Here is a 23,783-nt window from a genome sequence, read left to right as displayed (position 1 = left end):
ACTCTAAACAGTCTCATTTACAGTAACTTTATTATACTTACAGATGAAATGTTGGAGTGCAACCCTTGAACTGCCTATTTGTACAGTTGACCGCAGCACATGAAGGCATCTTGAGTCCATTTATAGTAATAACGAATCAAAATTATATATGTATTGGCAGGAGTGTTAACGCGAGCTTTCTTGGAGAATCAATGCGAGTGGTTAAGATGGCGGCCGGTTCGTACGTTTGGCGTCAGATCGATCAGCCAATTCGCCATCCAGTGGTTGTAGAGATCAGTGCCTCCATTGCGTGATTTGGTTTTCGAAATATTTTTTCAAATGCTCGAATCTCATTGGTTCCGGTGTTTGGTGACGCTTTTCGTTGAAGATAACCAGGCTCGTGCGGGCCGAGGTTGGTCTTAAAGTATTTTAATTATCAATTAGAGGTGCATAAGATTGTGAATCAAACAATGACGGGTGTAAGAAACTCCTATTGAACGTTTTTCAATTTGTTATGCATACTTCCGCATCCGCAAGATGGCGGCCTCCATTGCGCTTCGGAATTCTCAAGCCAAGGCATAATCTGGTTTTCGACATAATACGTACGCGTTTATTGCCAACACCGGCTTCGCCGGCTACTAGTACCGACTGCAAAGCCGCAATGAGCCGGCGAAGCCAAAACCTCTTGCCACTATTTTACCCATCACTATGGCATCAGTAGGTTAGGTAGTTGGTAGTAGGTAGGTGTAGTTGGTACCGTACCTGGTAAGACTTGGTAGAAGAGCAGACAGTCCTCCCCAATACCTACATACAATAAATGTCACAAGAAGCTTAAGGAAGTAACTATACGATGTGCTAGCTTAAGGCCTGTTTTAAGAAATTTTAACTGGGCTTAACATACGTTTTCACAGTAAGTGTGTAGTCTTCTAACTTCAATCGCTGTCAGGACTGGTTCTCTCCGGGCACGGCAGCTTCCTCCACCAGAAGAAGTTAGCTTGCAGTGATTAATTCGGTGAATTCCGTCTCAACTTCGGATATTTCCGGCCGTGAAAAACTATCCGTATTTCTAAACGAAATATGTAAACCGCTTATGCCGTATTTCTGGCCGTGAAAAACTATCCCAAACGGCCGCGGGATTTCTAAAAAATAATTATTCGTCAATTTTAGAATATTTGACGCCGTTTTCACCCTCCGAAACGCGTAATAATATTTTTTCAAATGCTCGAATCTCATTGGTTCTGGTGTTTGATGACGATTTTCGTTGAAGATAACGAGGTTGGTCTTAACGTATTTTAATTACTAATTAGGGGTTCATTAGATTGTGAATCAAAGAACGACGAGTGAAACAAACTCCTATTGAACTCTTTCGCAATTGTTTTATGCAAACTTCCGCATCCGGTCGATGGCGGCGACCATTGAGTGATTTCATTTTAGAAATATTTTTGCAAATGCTCGACTCTCATTGGGTCCGGTGTTTGGTGACACGTTTCGTTGAAGATAACCAGGCCCGTGCGGGCCGAGGTTGGTCTTAAAGTATTTTAATTATCAATTAGAGGTGCATTAGATTGTGAATCAAACAATGACGGGTGTAAGAAACCCCTATTGAACGTTTTTCAATTTGTTATGCATACTTCCGCATCCGCAAGATGGCGGCCTCCACTGCGCTTCGGATTCTCAAGCCAAGGCATAATCAGGTTTTCGACATAATACGTACGCGTTTATTGACATCACCGGCTTCGCCGGCTATCAAGGCATAATCTGGTTTTCGACATAATACGTACGCGTTTATTGCCAACACCGGCTTCACCGGCTATGAACAGTAAATCCAGGGTGTGTAGCGACCCATGGGTCCCCCAAGCGAGACCAGCAACAGAATCTCCTTGCTCCAGCCGGTGACGTAACCGGCGGGCAAGCCACGGCGCCGGGGTGGCCGGTCACGTGACCACCAAAGCGTGCCGCGCGTGCGGTTATAATCCTTTGCACCTGTCGGTCACGTGACCACCAAAGCGCGCCTCGCCTGAGAAGCGGGGCTTTCGGTTTCGGTTGTGCTTTCGGGTTGTGATATATATGCAGCCCGATAAACGGGCTTGGAGAGAGTTCCCGAGTTGGTTTTTACAATAAACATTTTCTCGGATGAGTTTGTGTCTTGCCCGTCACTTCGTCCGTCTCAAGCAAGAGCCCTGCTCTTCACTGGTGACCCCGACTGCCCCCGCACGGATGCGGGGGCTGCGAACGAACACGGCAAGCGCGCCCTAGCCAGGGAAGCCACCTAGGCTGGTGACGCCGGCTTCTCCTGCACGGCTTCGGGCGCAGTTTCGAACGCGGTTTCGACATGCCGGAGTTTCGGTAACGACGACGGCCATGACTATGAGGTTCGCGCACCGCGCTCGGCTCCTCCTCTACGACCGGAGGGGCGAACCTATTCCAAGACCCTCTGAAGGCACGGCTGCTTCGTCACCTTCGCGCGCACTGACGTTGGCGGAACGGCTGCTTCGTCACCTTCGCGCGCACTGACGTTCGCGGCACGGCTGCTTCGTCACCTTCGCGCGCGCTGACATTGGCGGCACGGCCGCTTCGTCACCCTCGCGCACCTACAACTACAACCGCAACTACTTCTCCGACCCTGCATCCTCGGGAGGCCCGCGAGGAACCTCGGCAGCCTCCCCCGAGGCCTTGACCAGCCCCTCCGTTGGCTCACCCGCTTTTCGCGTGCACCGCTCGAGCCTTCTCGGCACTGCACCCGCGAACTGCAACCTCGGGAGGCCCGCGAGGAACCTCGGCAGCCTCCCCCGAGGACTTGACCAGCCCCTCGGTTGGCTCACCCGCTTTTCGCGTGCACCGCTCGAGCCTTCTCGGCACTGCACCCGCGAACCGCAACCTCGGGAGGCCCGCGAGGAACCTCGGCAGCTTCCCCCGAGGCCTTGACCAGCCCCTCGGTTGGCTCACCCGCTTTTCGCATGCACCGCTCGAGCCTTCTCGGCACTGCACCCGCGAACTGCAACCTCGGGAGGTCCGCGAGGAACCTCGGCAGCCTCCCCCGAGGACTTGCCCGACCCTCGGCCGCCCCCCGTCCACTGCACCCCCCGTCCGACCACCCGCCACCACACCGGACCCCCCCCCCCCCCGGCGACTGGCCAGGGGTCGTTTCGGTAGGGTCATCCGGACCCCCTCAGGTTGTTCTTCCTGGATCAAGTCCATTCTGGGGGGGCGTGTGTAGCGACCCATGGGTCCCCCAAGCGAGACCAGCAACAGAATCTCCTTGCTCCAGCCGGTGACATAACCGGCGGGCAAGCCACGGCGCCGGGGTGGCCGGTCACGTGACCACCAAAGCGTGCCGCGCGTGCGGTTATAATCCTTTGCACCTGTCGGTCACGTGACCACCAAAGCGCGCCTCGCCTGAGAAGCGGGGCTTTCGGTTTTGCTTTCGGGTTGTGATATATATGCAGCCCGATAAACGAGCTTGGAGAGAGTTCCCGAGTTGGTTTTTACAATAAACATCTTCTCGGACGAGTTTGTGTCTTGCCCGTCACTTCGTCCGTCTCAAGCAAGAGACCTGCTCTTCAGGTGGATCGGTGGATGATTTTGTTTCGCTGGCAATATGCAAATGAACCGACATGAGAATGCACTTGGCTAATAATGCTTCAGATTCCATTCGTCTGAAATATGAATATGAAGATAAAACTTTTAGTGGATGAGAAACGTCCTCTGTGTTGTATTCCGACTGAGGAGACGATATAACAGCGTTATATCGTCCGTCACTGATTTCTTCTTTTAGAACATGAGGACTTGTTCATTTTGTGTCTGATAGCCATGATGGTGTAGTAAGCGGCATCATATTTCTCCTTTATTTATAGTTTTTATTTATTCGGAAATGTATATAAACAAGATTTAGTTGAGCTTTAAATATTAATGTACATTCATTTTTTATGGTATTGTAAATGAATAAAAGATAAGGCCTAGGCCGACAACCGTCTACGGTACTGTATACTGTATAGTGTTGCTGTTTGATTTGAAGGTCGTGCTACAGACGGGATCCTCCTGTTTTAGGTTTTGTGTGTCCGAGATGTGGTGGGAGATCCTTCCAGGAGCCGCCGTGATGTTCACGGCCCTGTGGGTGCCCGGGCTCTGCAGGCCGCTTCTGCAGCGTTTGGGAAACTCCGGAAAGGTGCTCGTTATGGTTATGTGACGCACCGTTGGCGTTTCTTCGTTTGCTCTTGTTATAATTCATGCAAGTTACGGCGTTTGTTGCACGATTATTACATTAATCTCGTCATTTCGGAGATATCAGTGTGTGTGTGTGTGTGTGTGTGTGTGTGTGTGTGTGTGTGTGTGTGTGTGTGTGTGTGTGTGTGTGTGTGTGTGTGTGTGTGTGTGTTTGTACATGTGTGTTACATGAAAGGTAAAGGTATATATTACAGGTAGAGAGTTTCAAAAGCGAGGTTGCATTGTGATTTGACTGTGGATGTGGTTGAGGTTGTGGAACACCGAGTACTTTTCCTTGTTGAAAGTTTTATTTTTAATCTTGGCAGAGTAATAAAACGTTGGTCATGCTGCTTTGCTGTCTGTATTTCTGAATGTTCCTTTGTCCACAGGAAATGCGAACAATTGCCTCTCCATTGGAATTCTCCCTGAATATGCGAGATGTGAGATTATCCGATAATGGCCATTATGCGGATTCTAAGGTATGTCTTTTTTTTTTTTTTTTTGTGTACAAGATCGAGGCTCGTGAAAGAGCGAACATTAATCACACAGAAAGACAAACAGACACATAAAACAAATAACATCGGGAGCGGTAGACAAGATGGGGAGAGAGGGGGAAGGACACAAACACAACATTTGAGAGCAGGGACCGAGAGACATGGAGACATCGAGAGATCTGTGGGAGGGAGAGGGCTTTGGGGGGGAGGCATGTGAATGGGGGGGGGGGGGGGGTGGGAAAGGTATAAACATATGGACACTGCCAGGACTTCCAGGAAAGAAGTTGGAATTTCAAACGAGGTGAATTAGTGGGGGTAGAAAAGATCAAGGTTTTGGATGGGGGAAGATAAGAGATGGTGGTGAACAGCTGTTTTAAAGACCTGGAGGGAGGAGTGGGATTGAAGGGAGTGTGGGAGTTTATTCCAGAGGCGGGAGAAAAGAGGAATGAAAGAGTGAAGGTGAGCAGAGAGCCGAGATTTCGGCAGTTTAACCATCAGAGGGTTGCTGGCAGATCTTGTGCGACCTGTAGGAATATTTAGGGGACAGAGCACAGAGAGAGCTGGGGGAGCAAGGCCAGAGAGGAGTCGGTAGAAGACAGAAAGACCACCAACCTGCCTGCGGTGAGTGAGTGAAAGGCCCTCGGAGTTGACTTCATCGCAGGAGATTCCAATGATTCTGAAAGCTTTGGCCTCAACAGCATGAAGCCGAGCTAGGTGTGAGGCAGGAGCACAAGCCCAGAGGGGGGAACAGTATTCCATTGAGCTGTGGATGAAAGCCTTGTATGTGGTGAGGAGCTCAGGTGTGCCAAGGAAGGACTTCGCACGACGGAGGATGCCCAGTTGGCGACTGGCTTTGGAGGTCAGCTTGGAAATGTGGTTTTCCCAAGACATATCATGGCAGATAGTGAGACCCAAAAGCTTGAGCGACAGAACTTCTTGGAGAGGATTGTTGAGAAAGTAGATGGGAGGGTTTTCCAGTCGGTCCTTTCGGAGAGACATTGTAAGAGTGTGAGATTTGTCAGGATTGAAAGATGTTCCACTTGTTTGACCAGTCTGATTTTGTGCAGGTCTGCAGAGAGTGAGGAGGCTGCAGACTGCCGATCTGAGGGATGAGGAATGGAGCGGCAGATAGTGGAGTCATCAGCAAAGAGATAGAGAGGATTTTCCAGAGAGTCGGAGAGATCATTGATAAAGACCAGAAATAGCACAGGGCCCAGAACACTACCTTGGGGAACTCCAGCCAGAACAGGAAGGGGAGATGAGAGAAATACATTCAGGGCCACACGTTGACTACGACCAGAGAGGAAGTCCGCAAGCCATGCATGGAGATTTCCATGAATACCATAGGAGGTGAGTTTGGTGAGCAGAGCTGGGTGCCAGACCGTATCGAAGGCACGTGATATGTCAAGTGAGACAGCTCTGATTTCCTGTTTGGCATTGAGGACCTCCATCCATTGTTGAGACAGCAGAAGCAACATGTCCAGAGTAGAATGACCTGGTCTGAATCCAAATTGATGATCAGAGATCAAGCCATTGGAGAAGAGGAAGGATTTGATATCCGAAGCAATGATGGATTCCATGACTTTGCTGATAATTTGGAGCAGGCTGATTGGTCTGTAGTTGCAAGGATCTGTTTTTGCACCTTTTTGTGTAAAGCTGTAATGTTTGCTGATTTCCAAGATGCTGGCAGATGACCTTGAGCAAAAGAGAGGGTGAAAAGAACAGAGAGAGGGTGAGATAGAGTGGAAGAGCAGGATTTTAGGACCCGTGGGCTGATGCCATCTGGTGCAGTTGCAGAATCAGAGTCGAGGTTTGATAAAAACTTCTCCACCTTGTCAGGAGAGAAGGACACAGAGTCCAGGAGCAGTTGGGTTCGACTGGGAAAGGTGGGAACAGAGAGAGATGGGTTTGGGACACAAGATTTTGAGGCAAACACAGAGTTGAGGCATTCGGCTTTGTCACGTGTGGTGTCAACTGTGTAGCCATTTGGGGGTAAGGGAGGGGTTGGAGGGGGAACAAACACCAGAAACGGATTTGACCAGACGCCACCAGGATTTGGAGGAAGGAGACAGGTTTGAGAGTTCAATCTTGAGTGTGGAGAGATAGTGCTTCTTGGCACTCCTGAGGGTAGAAACACACTTGTTTCGAGCTTGGTGGAAGGAACTGAGATTGCCTTCAGTTGGATTTGCCTTCCAAGACGCAAAGGCAAGTTGTTTCAGGGCAACTGCCTCACCACAAGATTCAGTGTACCATGGACGGGAGGAAGGGTAAGACAACTGAAGATGAGATGGGATAAATCTGTGCATGAGAGAGAGCAGTTTGCTTTGGAAGAATTCCCAGGAAGAATTGATGTCAGAGGCATTAGAGATGGGAGACCAGTCCAGTTGATTGATGGCTGCTTGCAGACCGTGCCAGTCGGCCTGAGTGAGATGCCAGACTCGTCGGCGCTGAGGAGGCTCTCTGAGAATGGCCAGTGAGATGTCCACTTTAACAAGCACATGATCAGAAGAACCGATTGGAGCAGAAGAAGAGCAGCAGACATTTGCAGGGAAGTTGGTCATAACCAAGTCCAGAAGAGAAGATACTCCATTGACTGAGATCCGGGTCGGGAAATTGACAGATTGTGTCGGTCCCAATGAGTCACAGAAGTCCTTTGCTGAGGTGCCATGGCTGGTGAGAGATGAACCCACACCCAGCCAGCTGGCATGATGACAGTTGAAATCGCCACATATGAGGAAGAGAGAGTTTGGATGAGTTGATAGAAGTTGGTCCATGTTGTCCGACAGCGAAATGTAAATGGAGTCATCGCTGTTTGGAGGACGGTACAGAACACATATGAACAAAAGGTGGGAGCGAAGAGGAAGCCATAGCCAGAGGTACTCCTGTGGGTGGGGTGGAGAGAGGGCAGTGCAGGGAGAGTGAGGAAGAGTTTTTGATAAAGATAGCCACCCCACCACCAGGACAAGGCTCAGGTCTATCGTACCGGAGGAGGGAGTAACCAGGAAGAGATATTAAGGAATCAGAGACATCTTGAAGGAGGAAAGTTTCTGTTAAGCAGATCGTCTGGATTGTCAGAATCAACCTGAATGGAGAGATCAATCAGGTTTGAGCGAAGGCCCCGGATGTTTGAGGTCCATACCGTTAGTGAGGAGAGAGGGGGAGCATGGGTGCAGGACAGGGGAGGGGAGGGGTAGGGTCAGATGAAGGGTGAGAGGGGGATGTCGGAAGAGCAGTTGATCGTGTGTCAGAGATTACAGAAGAGTTACAAGAAAGGGAAGGATGAGGAGGACGAAAGGTTTGATGGTGATGGGATGAGGCACAGTGAGGGTTTGTTTGAGGGGGGCAGAGGAAAGTAGAAGGTTGGGGGAGGTGGAGGTATGACATAGAAGGGAGACGAAGTGGGGAGGAGGCAGCTTTGAGAAGGAGGTGGGAGGAGGGAGAATTTGGGAGGGATGGTTGGGGGGGAGATTTGAAGGGGAGGGGTTAGGGGAGAGTTTTGAATGGGAGGGGCAAGGGGGGAGTTTAGGAGGGGAGGGGCAAGGGAGGAGTTTAGGAGGGGAGGGGCAAGGGGGGAGTTTAGGAGGGGAGGGGCAAGGGGGGAGTTTAGGATGGGAGGGGCAAGGGGGGAGTTTAGGAGGGGAGGGGCAAGGGGGGAGTTTAGGAGGGGAGGGGCAAGGGGGGAGTTTAGGAGGGGAGGGGCAAGTGTGGAGATTCGGAGGGGAGGGGCAAGGGGGGAGTTTAGAAAGTGGATGATTAATGAAAGATGACCATGTATAACAAATTGGGTTTGTTGTGATTTTCAAGTTAGCGATTCGTTTAAGAACGATGGAGGAGGGATAGAATGAATGAGAATTTAGAGCATGGAGTGATTTGGAATCATAAGAGATTGAATATTTTTTTGAAATGGAATGAGTTGAAGAGGAAATTGAAAGGAGCCTTTTAAATAAGAAGAAAAACAGCATGTTGTAATAAACCACTGAATAAAACACTGAAGGGGGTAGTTTAAACATATTTAAACAGAATTGTGAAGAACAATCTTACATTCACAAAAATACCAATGGGGAGAGGAAGCCTAGAGCGACGACCACGAGTCACTTGAACAGGGCAAAAGGTGGAAGGCAAGGGGAAAATGGGGGCGGGGCGAGACAGCGCACGTGGGCAGAGGCAAAAGCCCACGAGGAGAAAGGGAAATAAAAGTTGTTTTTTTGGGGGGGGGAGAGGGGGGGTGTGGGGGTTACAACGTTAGACAAATTGTAGATGTTCAGTGAAAGTTTGGGGGAGAAGGGAAAAATAAAAAAACCTAGCAAAACCAGCAAGGGAAGAAACAAACTTCGATGGGGGAAGCCTGAGGCTGCAAGGCCTCACACCCCATGCGGCAAACAAACGATTAATTTATTAAAGATAAACACCGAGAAACATCCAAGGGACTCCCTATAAGTTCACACGCCGAAAGATAAAATACAGTTGCGACAAAATACAATTGTGAACAGACTTAACTTTGAAAACGTGGAGACCGTGTGGAGCTTCGAAAAATTCGTGACGTCGTCTCGAAATCTCGCGAGATCGAGGATCTGCAGTTACATCTCCATTTTCCGGAGCTCCACATTTTCTTTTTCCTCGGGTAACCAATCCAAGGCTACCTCTGTCCATGTTCCCTGTCCCACCAGAGATTCTACCACCAATGTCTGCATCTCTGCTTTCTTCATATTAACTCGGACCTCCAAGTTAAAATGTCTGGCCAAGATCAAGAGTTCCGATTTTTTTAACGCTTGGAACTTTGCCTCATTAGGGGACGCCGCAAACTGTTCTGCGTCAAACACCATCACGACTATCAGTTAACACCTGTTAACCTTCACGCAAAAAAATTTCTAATTTTTTTTTTTGAAAAATTTGGGAATGTTAGAAAAATTCCAAATTTGGGAATTTTGGGAATGCTCGGGAATTCTATCCCGGACGAATGTTATCAGGGAATTTAATCCCGGACGAGGATCCTAATTTCGAGCCCCCAAGCCAATTGGACGAGCCCCCAATTTCTGTTACGTGCTCCTCACCGACCCCCTGGTCACAGTGTACCTCCGAGCCCCGAAAGGAGTCACGGCAGAAAAATGTGTTATTCTGTGTGTCAAAGATCAACGGAGAAGCCACCCCAATTGTTACTCACAAACAAATATTGTATTAAGATCACACAAGAATAACAGTACAACAACAATAGTATTCAAAAGTACAATCAATATGTCCTATGATGGAACCATCAGTTTTGTAATATATAACTCACTGTGCTCCAAGTGAGTGAAACAAGAACATTCCCCAATGTCTCCTATTCCCGGCTTCAAGATGAAGTTGATTCGCTCCAGCGATCGCCAGAACGATGTCCAATCGAGACCAGAATCCCGTGCGGATGGCAAGCACAGTCACACCGCCAAAGCTGTACAAAGGTGCCCTCAAGGCGACTGGGAAACCCAAAGGCGCCCTGCAGGCGACTGAGATCACACCCTCGGGCATGGACGAAGTAACCTTCAAAAAGCCACGTCACACACACGCCCCAGGTCGACGTCTGAATGCGGTGAAAATGGTCAAAAAGATGAAACCGCGAGCGAAGCACAAGTCTTGCGCGAGTCAAAATGGCCAACGACCCGCTCTTGAGACGTAACGGCCCGGCGATAATTCTCCTCGGAATCCACCGCCCAAAACCTGACACGCAGGTTGATCGGTCACAGCGATGAGAACTCTGTCGCAAGAATTCCTTTCCCGGAAACCCGAAAGTTCGCGAGTGAATCTTGTAGTGGGGCAACTTAGCATAACAATTGTGCATTTTGTGAGGAAAGCACCAAATTTGGCACACTAGTAGACTATCCTATTATGAACAGATTTGGATATTGGGCCATCTCAAATTCAGCAATTTTCTAATTCTCAAAAATTCTCAATTTGTTTTTTCAAAATGGCCGCCACTCATGGCATCGAGTTATTCACATACTAGTGAACATCTGTTTACTATTTGGTATGATATCGAAATTGTTCTGAATCAGTGACAGTCTGCTCTGTTAATGTTCTCTCAATTTTGTGAGCACTCTCCTTCACACACACAACGCTGTGCATTCAAGTGCGGCCTTTTTGCACTTGCAACGCTTCACACAGCTCTTCTTGCACTTGCACGATAGTAGCTCATAGCAGGTGTGGGCTGCTTTGGGTAGCTTCGTCCAGTGTGGCTCGTACACCCCCTCGTCATTCTTGACCCAGCCCCAGCTGGTTGGATGGCAGCCTTTGGCCAAGCCAATAGTGCTATGTGCATTTGGCCAAGCCAACAGTGCTATGTGCATTTGGCCAAGCCAATAGTGCTATGTGCATTTGGCCAAGCCAATAGTGCTATGTGCATTTGGCCAAGCCAATAGTGCTATGTGCATTTGGCCAAGCCAACAGTGCTATGTGCATTTGGCCAAGCCAACAGTGCTATGTGCATTTGGCCAAGCCAATAGTGCTATGTGCATTTGGCCAAGCCAACAGTGCTATGTGCATTTGGCCAAGCCAATAGTGCTATGTGCATTTGGCCAAGCCAATAGTGCTATGTGCATTTGGCCAAGCCAATAGTGCTATGTGCATTTGGCCAAGCCAACAGTGCTATGTGCATTTGGCCAAGCCAATAGTGCTATGTGCATTTGGCCAAGCCAATAGTGCTATGTATGTTTATCATTGGTTTTCATTCAGAATCTGTGTCTTAATTAGACTAATTAGTTCACTTTAACTTTTTTTTCTCAACCAAATCAAATTGCCACTTTCTTTGACCATTATTGGACCTTTATTAGTAAATAAACCTTCACTGTCAACCTGCATTCCTCTCCAGTAAAGCAGATATGTATCATAACAGTAACCGCTGGCGGCCCTTTTGAAAAATGGCTGCCATAGCCATCAGGGGCTGAATCTGAGATGGCCCAATATCCAGATCTTTTCATAATATGATAGTCTACTAGTGTGCCAAATTTGGTGCTTTCCTCACAAAATGCACAATTGTTATGCTATATTTAGCTTAGCTGCCGGACTATTGTTGCTTGCCAACGTTCGATTCCGAACTCTGAGCAACTCGGCTTTCTTGTCCAACTCTCGCTCCGCCCCCTTTCTCGCTCTTCTTCCTCTTCGTTGTCCGGTTCTTGATCCGGTTTCCTGTTTCTTTTAACATTAACTTTTTTACCTTTTGAAAACAGTTCATGGACAATAAACCTTTTGAAAACAATAATAGTACATGGAATCAGAAATATTTACAGTGGATGCAAACCACCACAACGGAAGTGACGAATCCGTAACGATACGTTTTCTCGATAACCAGTTAAGCAGTTGACACGAAAGTTTCAACATAGGAGCACCTACTCATGGAGAATTCCAAAAACATTCCAAAAATTGGTTTTCTACAGGGTTGGGTTACAGGGTGTTTCATGTACCGAGAATAAACGGCCTCGACCTTGCTTCCCATGGTCAAATAATGGGGAAAAAAAATTATTGTGGATGATCCGTCGGAGAAAACGTCGCTGAATTAACGCCAGGGGGGTTGACTCAGCCTGTCATCCTTCCGAGGTCGGCTAATTGAGTACCAGTTCACTGGTAATTCCCTGTTTGTCGTAAAAAGGCGACAAACAGGGTTGGCGGCATGATGGGCATCCGGCCGTAAAACATTGCTTCAAAAAGGGGACCAACAAAAACAACAACAACCACGGTGCCTGAAAAAGGCCAACCCCCGCTTTGCGGGGGGAAATGGCCTCTAAAGGTTTTTTTTTTTTTTTTTTCCGTCGGAGAAAAGGTGTTTGTGAAGAAAATGTTTTGAACATTTAGTTTTGACCTTCTTATTTTCATTTTATGATAAATATATCTTCCAAACAATTATTTATGACCATCATCCAGCAATCAAATAAAGTACTTCTCTCTCTCCCCCTCCAAATTTGTAACTGGCCCTTCATGAAAGGCACTGTGGGACCTTTAACATCCACCATCTAATGCTCGCAGATGGGACACCCGGCTTAAAGGGGAACCCAAACGCTCAGACCACCTCGACGCTAATCTATCCCTTGCTTCCCTACAAAATAGATATCTTTTTCCGATGTCCGATTTTTAAAATAGGTAATCTTGCAATTGAAAGACTAAATGTTCTTCTTTACGATTAGCCGTGACTTCACATCATGAAGTTGACCGCCACTTCCGTATTGTCCCCGACTCTACGGGTTCCATCAAGCAACGATTTAACTTGAACGGTGAATAAGTTTTGAATTTCTACAAATATTCCTCGTCGATGCGTCCTTGGTGGTTGTAGTCACACAAAACGAGATGGTTTCATGCTACACCAATGGCCAAAAGACCAAGTTTGCCAGAAATTAGACGAGGTTTTTGCGAAATACCCAAGTGTGGGTCGGGCCTACAAAATGTTTGTTTTTGTGCTCAGAAAATTTTCCAGAGCACTGTTGTGAAACAGATGGCTAGATCTTGTTTATCTGCCAATATTGAGAGAGGGTGCCTTCCCCACAATTAAGTACAATAAACAGCAGTCGCTCAACTCCAAAACAATCAAACATGTTGACCTGCCGGCGACTGATCTCACCTTGCCATCACCCCTCCTAAGCCCCCTCCACTGGGTCGCGACATCCACACGGCACGGACACAAAATAACCATCGCACTAAATTGAAATATCATCTCTGCCGATCTCACATCATGTGGACACGGGCGATTTGAGTCATGAATTGAACACCTGTGTTGGCCTGCCACCAACTGTTCTCACTCTGCTAGATGTGCTGGCTAACTTCGCCACCACCTTGCCCTACACATCTGAAGAGCTCAAATGCCAAGAAGCCATTGTTTCGGATGCCATCATGTCAACTCCGGTATTCCATAAATTCCCTCCCGATGAAGACTCATTCAGTACGATCTGCATTCAAGAAGAGAGAATGAGGGTTAGTCTACTGTGTGCGCGTGCTTGGTCCCGTGTTTTGTGAAATACCGTATGCCTGTGACTCGAGCTATGGCCTGACAAATAAAGCAGTTATCTTGCTCCACCCAACCCCTCCCCCTTCACCACCTCCCCACAATCTCCCATCAACCATCACCCCCAAAATACCACCACCATCCCACCCCATCCACAATCCACCATAAACCAACCGTGTGCCTGAGCGGTCTCCATGCCGTACTTCTGCTGGGGTAATATAACTGATTTATCAATAAATTAAAAAATCCCTGATAAACCATCAATTTAACTGAAAAACAAACAAAATTGAACGATAAATCTGTAATGAACATGTGACCAGCGTTTAAATCTACATTATCAACACCGCCATCTTCGTCCGAATCGCTCGCACAAGGCTCAAAACAATACGGCTCTACAATTCCCCCAAAAGTGTTTCCATCACTAATTTTCTCTCCAAATGTTTCTTCGAAATCCCACTGATCCATTTCAATATACTGAGAATCCTCAGAGTAGTTAACGACGAACGAATCAGTATCGAAATCCGAGCTTGGAATACACTTTCTCTGTGTTGCCATTTGCCGACAAGGTGAGATCATTGTGACGTCACTGGCAAAATCAAAAATTAATACTCGAGGACTATTTGACACTTAGGCAAAAAAAGAAGACAAGACATCATGCAGAGTATGATACTTGCAAAATGCACCCCTTCCCCCACCCCCCTCAAAAAAATGAGTTGCTATGGATACATCAAATTGTCCATTTCATTAAGATTAAAATTGACAATTGTTACGTGGTCCTCCCGGTGACTACCTGGTCTCGGTGACCCCCGGACCGTGAGAGGAACTCCGCCAGAAAGATCTATTATTTCTGCGCTTTCGTAACGCAATCAATATGAATTCCAATCAATAAGAAACCCCACACCAAGGATCCGGAATAATCAATGATATATTCCCCGAGCAATCAACAACCATCCACAATCAGCAATCAATAGTACAAAGATGTAAACTCATCTATAATAACTCTAAGATGGCCAGCTTAAACATTCCTCACGTGAGCCCCACTCCCGACTCCCGACTCCCTCCGTGGTCAATGTCTCTCACAATGTCTCCGTACGCCTGTAGTTCGATCTCCGCACGTGGGCGGTTGAACAGACCCTTCCTGACGTGCTTTCACCGGGCACGTCCCGTACCGGGAACAACGGCTGCAGCGCGCACCTCCTGGCCAAGCAAAGCGGGTAATGTAAAGCAGGCAAAGCAACACGCGGCTTGCCCAGCGCGCGCGGCCCAAGGTGCGACCCGTACGCGGCCTTGTAGACGGCGAGGCGAACTGTGCCAGCTGCTTGGTTCCGTGCACGAACCCACAGTGACTTGACGTGTCAAAGGGTAGTTACACGTCCCGGTAACTCCTCTCGCCAGACGGGCTTTGAAACGCCGATTCTCTGACGTTGCTCAATTGATCCCGCCCGCGTCCGAGCTCCGCGAGGAAGAAGAAGAATCGTCGCTTCTCCAGGACCTCGTGTCTTTTCTTCTTCCGTTTCCGGTCTCCTTTTTCCCAGAAGGGCTCCTGACCCTTTAATCACAACAACCTTTAATCGAGTCCACATTGATAAGCAAAGACCTGAATAGTAATTCACATACATTCACATAAATATGTAACACTCCCCCCCTTCAAGAAAGAAAGTTTGAACCCAGCGAAAACTTTCTTTGCCGGCCAACTTAGATAAACAAACCAAACAACTCACCCCCCCCCCCCTCCCAACTCATCAGTTCCCCCCGGGCACAGTCATCACTTAAAAATAAAGCAACAAAATTTCACACAATCCCCTAGATTAATTCCCTCTGGACCAAGCGTCAACCACTTCTAGTTTCTCTTGAATGACGGTTAAGAGGTGGTGACCCAAAGCCCCCAAATTTAAACCTCTCTATAGCACTTTTTCGGGAGGCCCAGCGGAGTATTCCTACATGGACGCCTTAAGGAATGTGGAGTTCACGGTTAGTCCGGGGAGGAAAGTTCATTACATGGACGCCTTTAAGAACGTGGAGTTCACGGTTAGTCCGTGCAGGAAAGTTCACTACCTGGACGCCTTTAAGAACGTGGCGTTCACAGTTAGTCCGTGTAGGAGCCTCGGCTCGGCGGCTCCCCCGTATATAGTGCTTCAACTTCTCCAGACTCCTAACAGTTACGGTGGGACCCCTTGTCCCAGCCGTTACCTGACTGGCGGTCTCCTTCTCGGCCAGTGCTCTGACATTCATTCTTTCGGGAGGTGCCGTAACTCTGGGAGCCTCCATAGTAATATCGGCTGCTGCCAACCCCAAAACTCCTGCCAAGTGGTCCTCTTCTGTAGACCTCTCGACGCCTACGAAATGCCTTCCCTACTGTTATGGTCCGACCCTCAATCCTTACCATTCCAATTCTTCTCTGCCTCTCTGGCGTCTCTTGTGCTTGCAAAAGTGACAAAGCCGAACCCTCTTGACCGTTGCATTTCCCTGTCTTTTACCACCCGCACTTCCACCAGAACTTCCTCTGTGTTGAAGTTCAGTCCCCCTACAAATAACTTGGAACTTTTGTCGCCATCCCGAGCTGGTGGGGTGTTATTTTCCCTGCTGTGCTCTTTACCAACCCTCGGGGTACCATAAATTTGCCCCCCGGCCAAATCATTTCCGATAATCACAGATACTCCCTCTACAGGAAGCGTGGCTTGTAAACCGACGGTGACCGGTCCTGACACCAAATCGGATTCCAAATGGATGACATGAAGTGGGGCACTAACACAGCCACCGATCCCTTGTAACCGAACACTATCACCAGTTGCGGTACTCTTTGACAATGGCAAAATGCCTTCAAGCATTAAGGATTGATGGGCTCCTGTGTCCCTCAAAACCCTAACCGGTCTTGGGTTAGTCAAGTCTCCCTTGAGTGAGACCAACCCCTCATAAATAAATGGTTGGTAACTCTTCTGTGGGCGATTTCTTACGTTTGCCATCGCATTCGGAGTTGTACTAGTCGGACTCCGCTCTGGGTCTACCCTTTTCATGAGGTAACAACTGGACATCAAGTGTCCAGGTTTCTTGCAAAAAGCGCAAGTAGGCCCGGAGGAAAAACTCGTGGTCTGCCTCGGGCCCCCCGAAAAATAAGTTTGTCTTGGGCCCGCAGCCCTCTGATTTCGAACAGGTGGGGTATCCGGGTTGTCCCCATAATCCTCTCGAGGCCGCCGCCATGTATTGTCGTTCTCCGCACCTGCTGTTCCCCACCTCCCCTGCGGAGATCTAGGCGAGGAGTTAGGTTTGTGGACCCCTACCCGGTGTGTTTTTTTTTTTTTTGTATACAAGATCGAGGCTCGTGAAAGAGCTAACATTAATCACACAAAAAGACAAACCGACACACAAAACACAAAAAACAAGGGGAGCGGTAGACAAGATGGGGAGAGAGGGGGAAGGACACAAAAGAGAGGGGGAAGGACACAAACACAACATTTGAGAGCAGGGACATCGGGAGGACTTGGGGGGGGGAGGTGGGAGAGGATTAAAACATATGAACACTGCAAGGACTCTGGGGTGAATTACCGGGGGTAGAAAAGATCAAGGTTTTCGATGGGGGAAGATAAGAGATGGTGGTGAACAGCTGTTTTAAAGACCTGGAGGGAGGAGTGGGATTGAAGGGAGTGGGGGAGTTTGTTCCAGAGGCGGGAGAAAAGGGGAATGAAAGAGTGAAGGTGAGCAGAGAGCCTAGACTTTGGCAGTTTAACCAGAAGAGGGTTGCAGGCAGATCTTGTGCGACCTGAAGGAATATTGGGGGGAGAGAGCACAGAGAGAGCTGGGGGAGCAAGGCCGGAGAGGAGTCGGTAGAAGACAGAAAGACCACCAACCTGCCTGCGGTGAGTGAGTGAAAGGCCCTCGGCGTTGACTACATCGCAGGAGATTCCAATGATTCTGAAAGCTTTGGCCTCAACAGCGTGAAGCCGAGCAAGGTGTGAGGCAGGAGCACCAGCCCAGAGGGGGGAACAGTATTCCATTGAGCTGCGGATGAAAGCCTTGTATGTGGTGAGGAGCTCAGGTGTGTCAAGGAAGGACTTCGCACGACGGAGGATGCCCAGTCGGCGACTGGCTTTGGAGGCCAGCTTGGAAATGTGGTTTTCCCAAGAAAGATCATGGCAGATAGTGAGACCCAAAAGCTTGAGCGACAGAACTTCTTGGAGAGGATTGTTGAGAAAGTAGATGGGAGGGTTGTCCAGTCGGTCCTTTCGGAGAGACATTGTAAGAGTGTGAGATTTGTCAGGATTGAAAGACATGTTCCACTTGTTTGACCAGTCTGTGATTTTGTCCAGGTCTGCAGAGAGTGAGGAGGCTGCAGACTGCCGATCTGAGGGATGAGGAATGGAGCGACAGAGAGTAGAGTCGTCAGCAAAGAGATAGAGAGGATTTTCAAGAGAGTCAGAGAGATCATTGATGAAGACCAGAAAAAGCACAGGGCCCAGAACACTACCTTGGGGAACTCCAGCCTGAACAGGAAGAGGAGATGAGAGAAACCCATTCAGGGCCACACGTTGACTACGACCAGAGAGGAAGTCCGCCAGCCATGCGTGGAGATTTCCATGGATACCAAAGGAGGAGAGTTTGGAGAGCAGAGCAGGGTGCCAGACCGTATCGATGGCACGTGAAATGTCAAGGGAGACGGCTCTAATTTCCTGTTTGGAGTTGAGGACCTCCATCCATTGTTGAGAAAGCAGAAGCAGCATGTCCAGAGTAGAGTGACCAGGTCTGAAACCAAATTGATGATCAGAGATCAAGCCATTGGAGAAGAGGAAAGATTTAATATCTGAAGCAATGATGGATTCCATGACTTTGCTGATAATTGGGAGAAGGCTGATTGGTCTGTAGTTGCTGGGATCTGTTTTTGCACCTTTTTTGTGCAAAGCGGTGATGTTGGCTGATTTCCAAGCAGATGGCAGATGACCTTGAGCAAAAGAGAGGGTGAAGAGAACAGAAAGAGGGAGTGAAAGAGCAGAAGAACATGATTTTAGGACCCGTGGGCTGATGCCGTCAGGAACAGTTGCAGAATCAGAGTCGAGGGTTGACAGAAACTTTTCCACCTTGTCAGGAGGAAAGGACACAGAGTCCAGGAGCAGCTGGGTACGACTGGGTACGGTGGGTACAGAGAGGGATGGGTTTGGGACACAAGATTTAGAGGCAAACACAGAGTTGAGGCATTCAGCTTTTTCACGTGCGGAGTCAGCCGTTAAGCCGTTTGAGGTGAGGGAGGGGATGGAGGGGGAACAAACACCAGAAACAGATTTGACCAGACGCCACCAGGATTTGGAAGAGGGAGACAGATAAGAGAGTTCGGTCTTGAGAATGGTGAGATATTGTTTCCTGGCTCTCCTGAGGGTGGACACACACTTGTTTCGGGCTTTGTGAAAGGAAATGAGATTTCCTTCCGTTGGATTTGCTTTCCAGGAGACGAAAGCAAGTTGTTTCAGGGCAACAGCCTCACCACAAGATTCCGTGTACCATGGACGGGAGGAAGGGTATGACAACTGAAGACGAGATGGTATAAATCTGTGCATGAGAGAGAGCAATTTACTTTGAAAGAATTCCCAGGATGAGTTGATGTCAGAGGCGGTAGAGATGGGAGACCAGTCCAGATGATTGATGGCTGCTTGAAGACCGTGCCAGTCGGCCTGAGTGAAATGCCAGACTCGTCGACGCTGAGGAGGCTCTCTGAGAATGGTCAGAGAGATGTCCACTTTGACAAGCACATGATCAGATGAGCCGATTGGAGCAGAAGAAGAGCAGCAGACATTTTCAGGGAAGTTTGTCATAACCAAATCCAGAAGAGAAGATGCTCCGTTGACTGAGATCCGGGTCGGGAAATTGACAGATTGTGTCAGTCCCAGTGAGTCGCAGAAGTCCTTTGCTGAAGAGCCATGGCTGGTGAGAGAGGTACCCACACCCAGCCAACTGGCATGGTGACAATTGAAATCACCACATATGAGGAAGAGAGAGTTGGGATGGGTAGATAGAAGTTGGTCCATATTATCAGACAGTGAGATGTAGATGGAGTCATCGCTGATTGGTGGACGGTACAACACACATATGAACAAAAGGTGGGAGCGAAGGGGAAGCCGTAGCCAAAGGTATTCCTGGGGGTGAGGTGGAGAGAGGGCAGTGGAGGGCGAGTGAGGAAGAGTTTTTTATAAAGATAGCAACCCCACCTCCAGGACGAGGCTCAGGTCTATCATACCGGAGGAGGGAGTAACCTGGGAGAGATACCAAGGCATCAGAGACATCATGAAGGAGGAAAGTTTCTGTTTAGCAGATCACATCTGGTTAACAGAAAGATCACAACTGTTAAGCAGATCACAACTCCAGTGTTAAGGCATAATCATCTGCCAGGGTGGCTGCGTCCCACAACTTCGGTACTTTCTTTTCCTGCAGGTACACTTTGATGTCCTCGTGGACACACTGTTGAAATTCCTCCACCAGCATCAGGTCACGCAATGCTTCGAAGTCGTTCCCGACTCCTTTTGACTCACACCACCGATCAAACATATTTTCTTTCACTCTGGCAAACTCCACATGGGTCTCACTCTCCCTCTTCCTGGCATTCCTGAATTTTTGCCGGTAAGCTTCCGGAACCAACTCATAGGCTTTGAGGATGTGCTTCTTCAATACCTCATAATCTGCACATTGGTCCATTGGTAGCGCCGAATAAATCTCTTGAGCTTTTCCCACCAGCACACTTTGTACTAGTATGGTCCAGGCCTCCTCGGGCCAGTTTAACTGTCGAGCCACTTTCTCAAAGTGCGGAAAAAATTTAGCGACTTCCTTTTCACTGAAGGGTGGAACCAGCCTCACATGTCTGCCCACATCCCAGGTGTTCTGGCTAGGTGTCGACCCCGTCAGCAAGGGTGGTCCCTCTCCCCGTTCTCTCATTAACTCCAGCTCCTTGAATTTAATTTCTTGCTGAAGCTCCATGTCACGTTCCTTTAATTCCCTTTCCGCTTTTCTCTCCTCTGCTTCGAGGTCCCTTGCAGCTCTCCTCTCCTCTGCTTTTCTTCCTTCTAACCTTTCCTGGAGTTCTCGTTCCACTCTCCTTTCCTCTGCTTGTTTCTCTTCTCTCCTCTCTTCTGCTTTCCTTTCTTCTTCTGCTCTTTCCTTTTCTGCTTTCCTTTCTTCTTCTGCTCTTTCCTTTTCTGCTTTCCTTTCTTCTTCTGCTCTTTCCTTTTCTGCTTTCCTTTCTTCTTCTGTTCTTTCCTTTTCTGCTTTCCTTTCTTCTTCTGCTAACCTTTCCTGGAGTTCTCGTTCCACTCTCCTTTCCTCTGCTTGTTTCTCTTCTCTCCTCTCTTCTGCTTTCCTTTCCTCTTCTTTGATTCGTTCCTGGCTCCGTAATTGCAACTCCAGTTTCCGGAGCTCAACGTCTTCTGGTTCTTCGGGTAGCCACTCCCAGGCTAACTCGTCCCATGTTCCTAATCCCACCATAGATTGTATCACCGTGGTCTGCAACTCTGCCTTCCTCAAATTAGTTCGGACCTCCAAGTTAAAATGTTTGGCCAATTTCAAGAGGTCCGACTTTAGTAACGCTCGGAACTATGCCTCACTCGGGGTTACCGCAAAGTTCTGTGCCACAAACGCCATGGTGCCTATCGTTAACACCTGTTAACCTTCACCCAAGACTTTACCCCAATTTCCCCAAAAATTTACCAATTAATACTTAATTAATAAATTGTAATTAATAAAAATATTATTTTATTATTTTATCCAATTTTAGATCCCGGACCTAGACCCAATTGCGAATCCGCAAATCGTAATTTGGACGAGCCCCCAATTCTGTTACGTGGTCCTCCCGGTGACTACCTGGTCTCGGTGACCCCCGGACCGTGAGAGGAACTCCGCCAGAAAGATCTATTATTTCTGCGCTTTCGTAACGCAATCAATATGAATTCCAATCAATAAGAAACCCCACACCAAGGATCCGGAATAATCAATGATATATTCCCCGAGCAATCAACAACCATCCACAATCAGCAATCAATAGTACAAAGATGTAAACTCATCTATAATAACTCTAAGATGGCCATCTTATACATTCCTCACGTGAGCCCCACTCCCGACTCCCGACTCCCTCCGTGGTCAATGTCTCTCACAATATCTCTGCACGTGGGCGGTTGAACGGACCCTTCCTGACGTGCTTTCACCGGGCACGTCCCGTACCGGGAACAACGGCTGCAGCGCGCACCTGCTGGCCAAGCAAAGCGGGTAATGTAAAGCAGGCAAAGCAACACGCGGCTTGCCCAGCGCGCGCGGCCCAAGGTGCGACCCGTACGCGGCCTTGTAGACGGCGAGGCAAACTGTGCCAGCTGCTTGGTTCCGTGCACGAACCCACAGTGACTTGACGTGTCAAAGGGTAGTTACACGTCCCGGTAACTCCTCTCGCCAGATGGGCTTTGAAACGCCGATTCTCTGACGTTGCTCAATCGATCCCGCCCGCGTCCGAGCTCCGCGAGGAAGAAGAAGAATCGTCGCTTCTCCAGGACCTCGTGTCTTTTCTTCTTCTGTTTCCGGTCTCCTTTTTCCCAGAAGGGCTCCTGACCCTTTAATCACAACAACCTTTAATCTAGTCCACATTGATAAGCAAAGACCTGAATAGTAATTCACATACATTCACATAAATATGTAACACAATCTTAATCAAAGCTTGAGTCAATTGGATTAAAATTGATTTTTCAGATGAAAATGGAAATTAGAAGTTTGACCTAGAGTTGAACTTTGACCTTTTAACCACAAAAATAGTTGGGTTTCCCAATTCAGTGATGCACTATGTAATTGCTGTTTAATTTTCAATTTAATAGGATGAAGTGATGATTTTTCAGATGAAAATTTATTTTAGAAGTTTGAACTTGAGTTGACCTTTGACCTTAAAATAGTTGCTTTCCCAATTCAGTGAGGGACTATGCAATTTCTGTTTAATTTTCAAGTCAGTCGGATGAAAATTGATAGTTTTTCAGATGAAAATTGATTTTGGAAGTTTGACCTTGAGTTGACCTTTGACCTTTTGACCTCAAATAGTTGGTTTCCCAAGTTCGTGACTATGCAAATGTTGTTCAATTTAAGTCAATCGGATGAAAAATGGCAATTTTGGAAATTTCACCTCAAGATGACCTTTGACCTCAGTCAATAGACTTCTCCCTTGTGACGAACTCTACCGTCTCGTGAGGTTTCATGAAAATTCGTTTAAAATTGTGACCTGTAGGCAATGGACAGAATAACACACAAGACCAACCAATAGACTTGATAAATGTTTGATTTTTTTTTTGGAAAGTAAAAATACCCTTTAAATTTGACTGTGATTCATGATTTTCAGAATTTTTTTCTTTTGTTTGGGTTCTCCTTTAACATCCACCCAAGGGATACAACACCCTGCCCTCAAACTACCTGTCTGCCAGTTTAATTGTCTCATTGAGAATGAAACCCAGAACAGATAGCTCAGTGGTGTGTGTGTGTGATACCTGTTTGGGAGGTTCCACAAGGTTATACGTGGCACAAATGGCACAAAGATTTACACAGGCTATTGTGAAAAAGGTGTTTGCATGCAGTTTATTTTTATTATTTACATAAATCATTTTCATTAAATATAAATAAATGGAGGTCATTCCAACCAAAAATTAAAATTCCTTTGTTTCCAAAGGACAAATGACCCTTATTACTCCAGAAAAGTTATTCCCACACCTTATAAAATTCTTTATGTTGGATGGCTCAAGATTTTTTTGACATACAGCATAATTCTTTCATTTCAATGATTGTTCTGAGTACAGTCAACTATTTATACATTATTTAAGCTCTGAATAACTTCTTACAATCACATAAAATAACGGCCTGGTTAAGAAAAGTAGTCTCCATATCTGAATCGATCCATTTGTGAACGATATAACGTACGCGTGTTTCTAAATCATGTCCGTTTCTTCTTTGTGTTTAGGGCCTTGAAAACATCGACTAAGAATCAAATCCTTCGCTGCAATGCTTCCACTCACATGATCCTGGCACAATATCTGCGATACTCTTCAACGACAAACATGTCACAAGAATAAAACCTTCAACTGGAATGTTGCTGTTTGATTTCCTGTGATGTTTTAGTACATGATAAAACTTATCACAATTGCTTGCGTTTCGAT

At 47.6% G+C, this 23,783-nt stretch overlaps 1 protein-coding gene across 2 annotated transcripts in view; it reads right to left on the bottom strand.

The window, feature by feature from the left end:
• Positions 1-12,448: 12,448 nt before the first annotated feature.
• The window catches only part of LOC137426479 (alpha-N-acetylgalactosaminide alpha-2,6-sialyltransferase 2), a 53,842-nt gene continuing 42,507 nt past the window's right edge, over positions 12,449-23,783 (bottom strand). The window contains exon 10 of one of the 2 annotated variants that reach the window (XM_078769062.1): positions 12,449-13,579. The gene's annotated coding sequence lies outside the window, so the exon portion shown is untranslated. Of the gene's footprint in view, positions 13,580-22,160; positions 22,206-23,783 lie in introns of those variants that run through there. The other variant, XM_078769063.1, reaches the window with a different exon arrangement.

This window comes from Myxine glutinosa, unplaced genomic scaffold, assembly GCF_964187855.1.
Source record: "Myxine glutinosa unplaced genomic scaffold, kmMyxGlut1.1 SCAFFOLD_1036, whole genome shotgun sequence".
NCBI lineage: Eukaryota > Metazoa > Chordata > Myxini > Myxiniformes > Myxinidae > Myxine > Myxine glutinosa.
The sequence above is the reverse complement of the archived record's forward strand: the minus strand, read 5'-3'. Positions and strand labels throughout refer to the sequence as shown.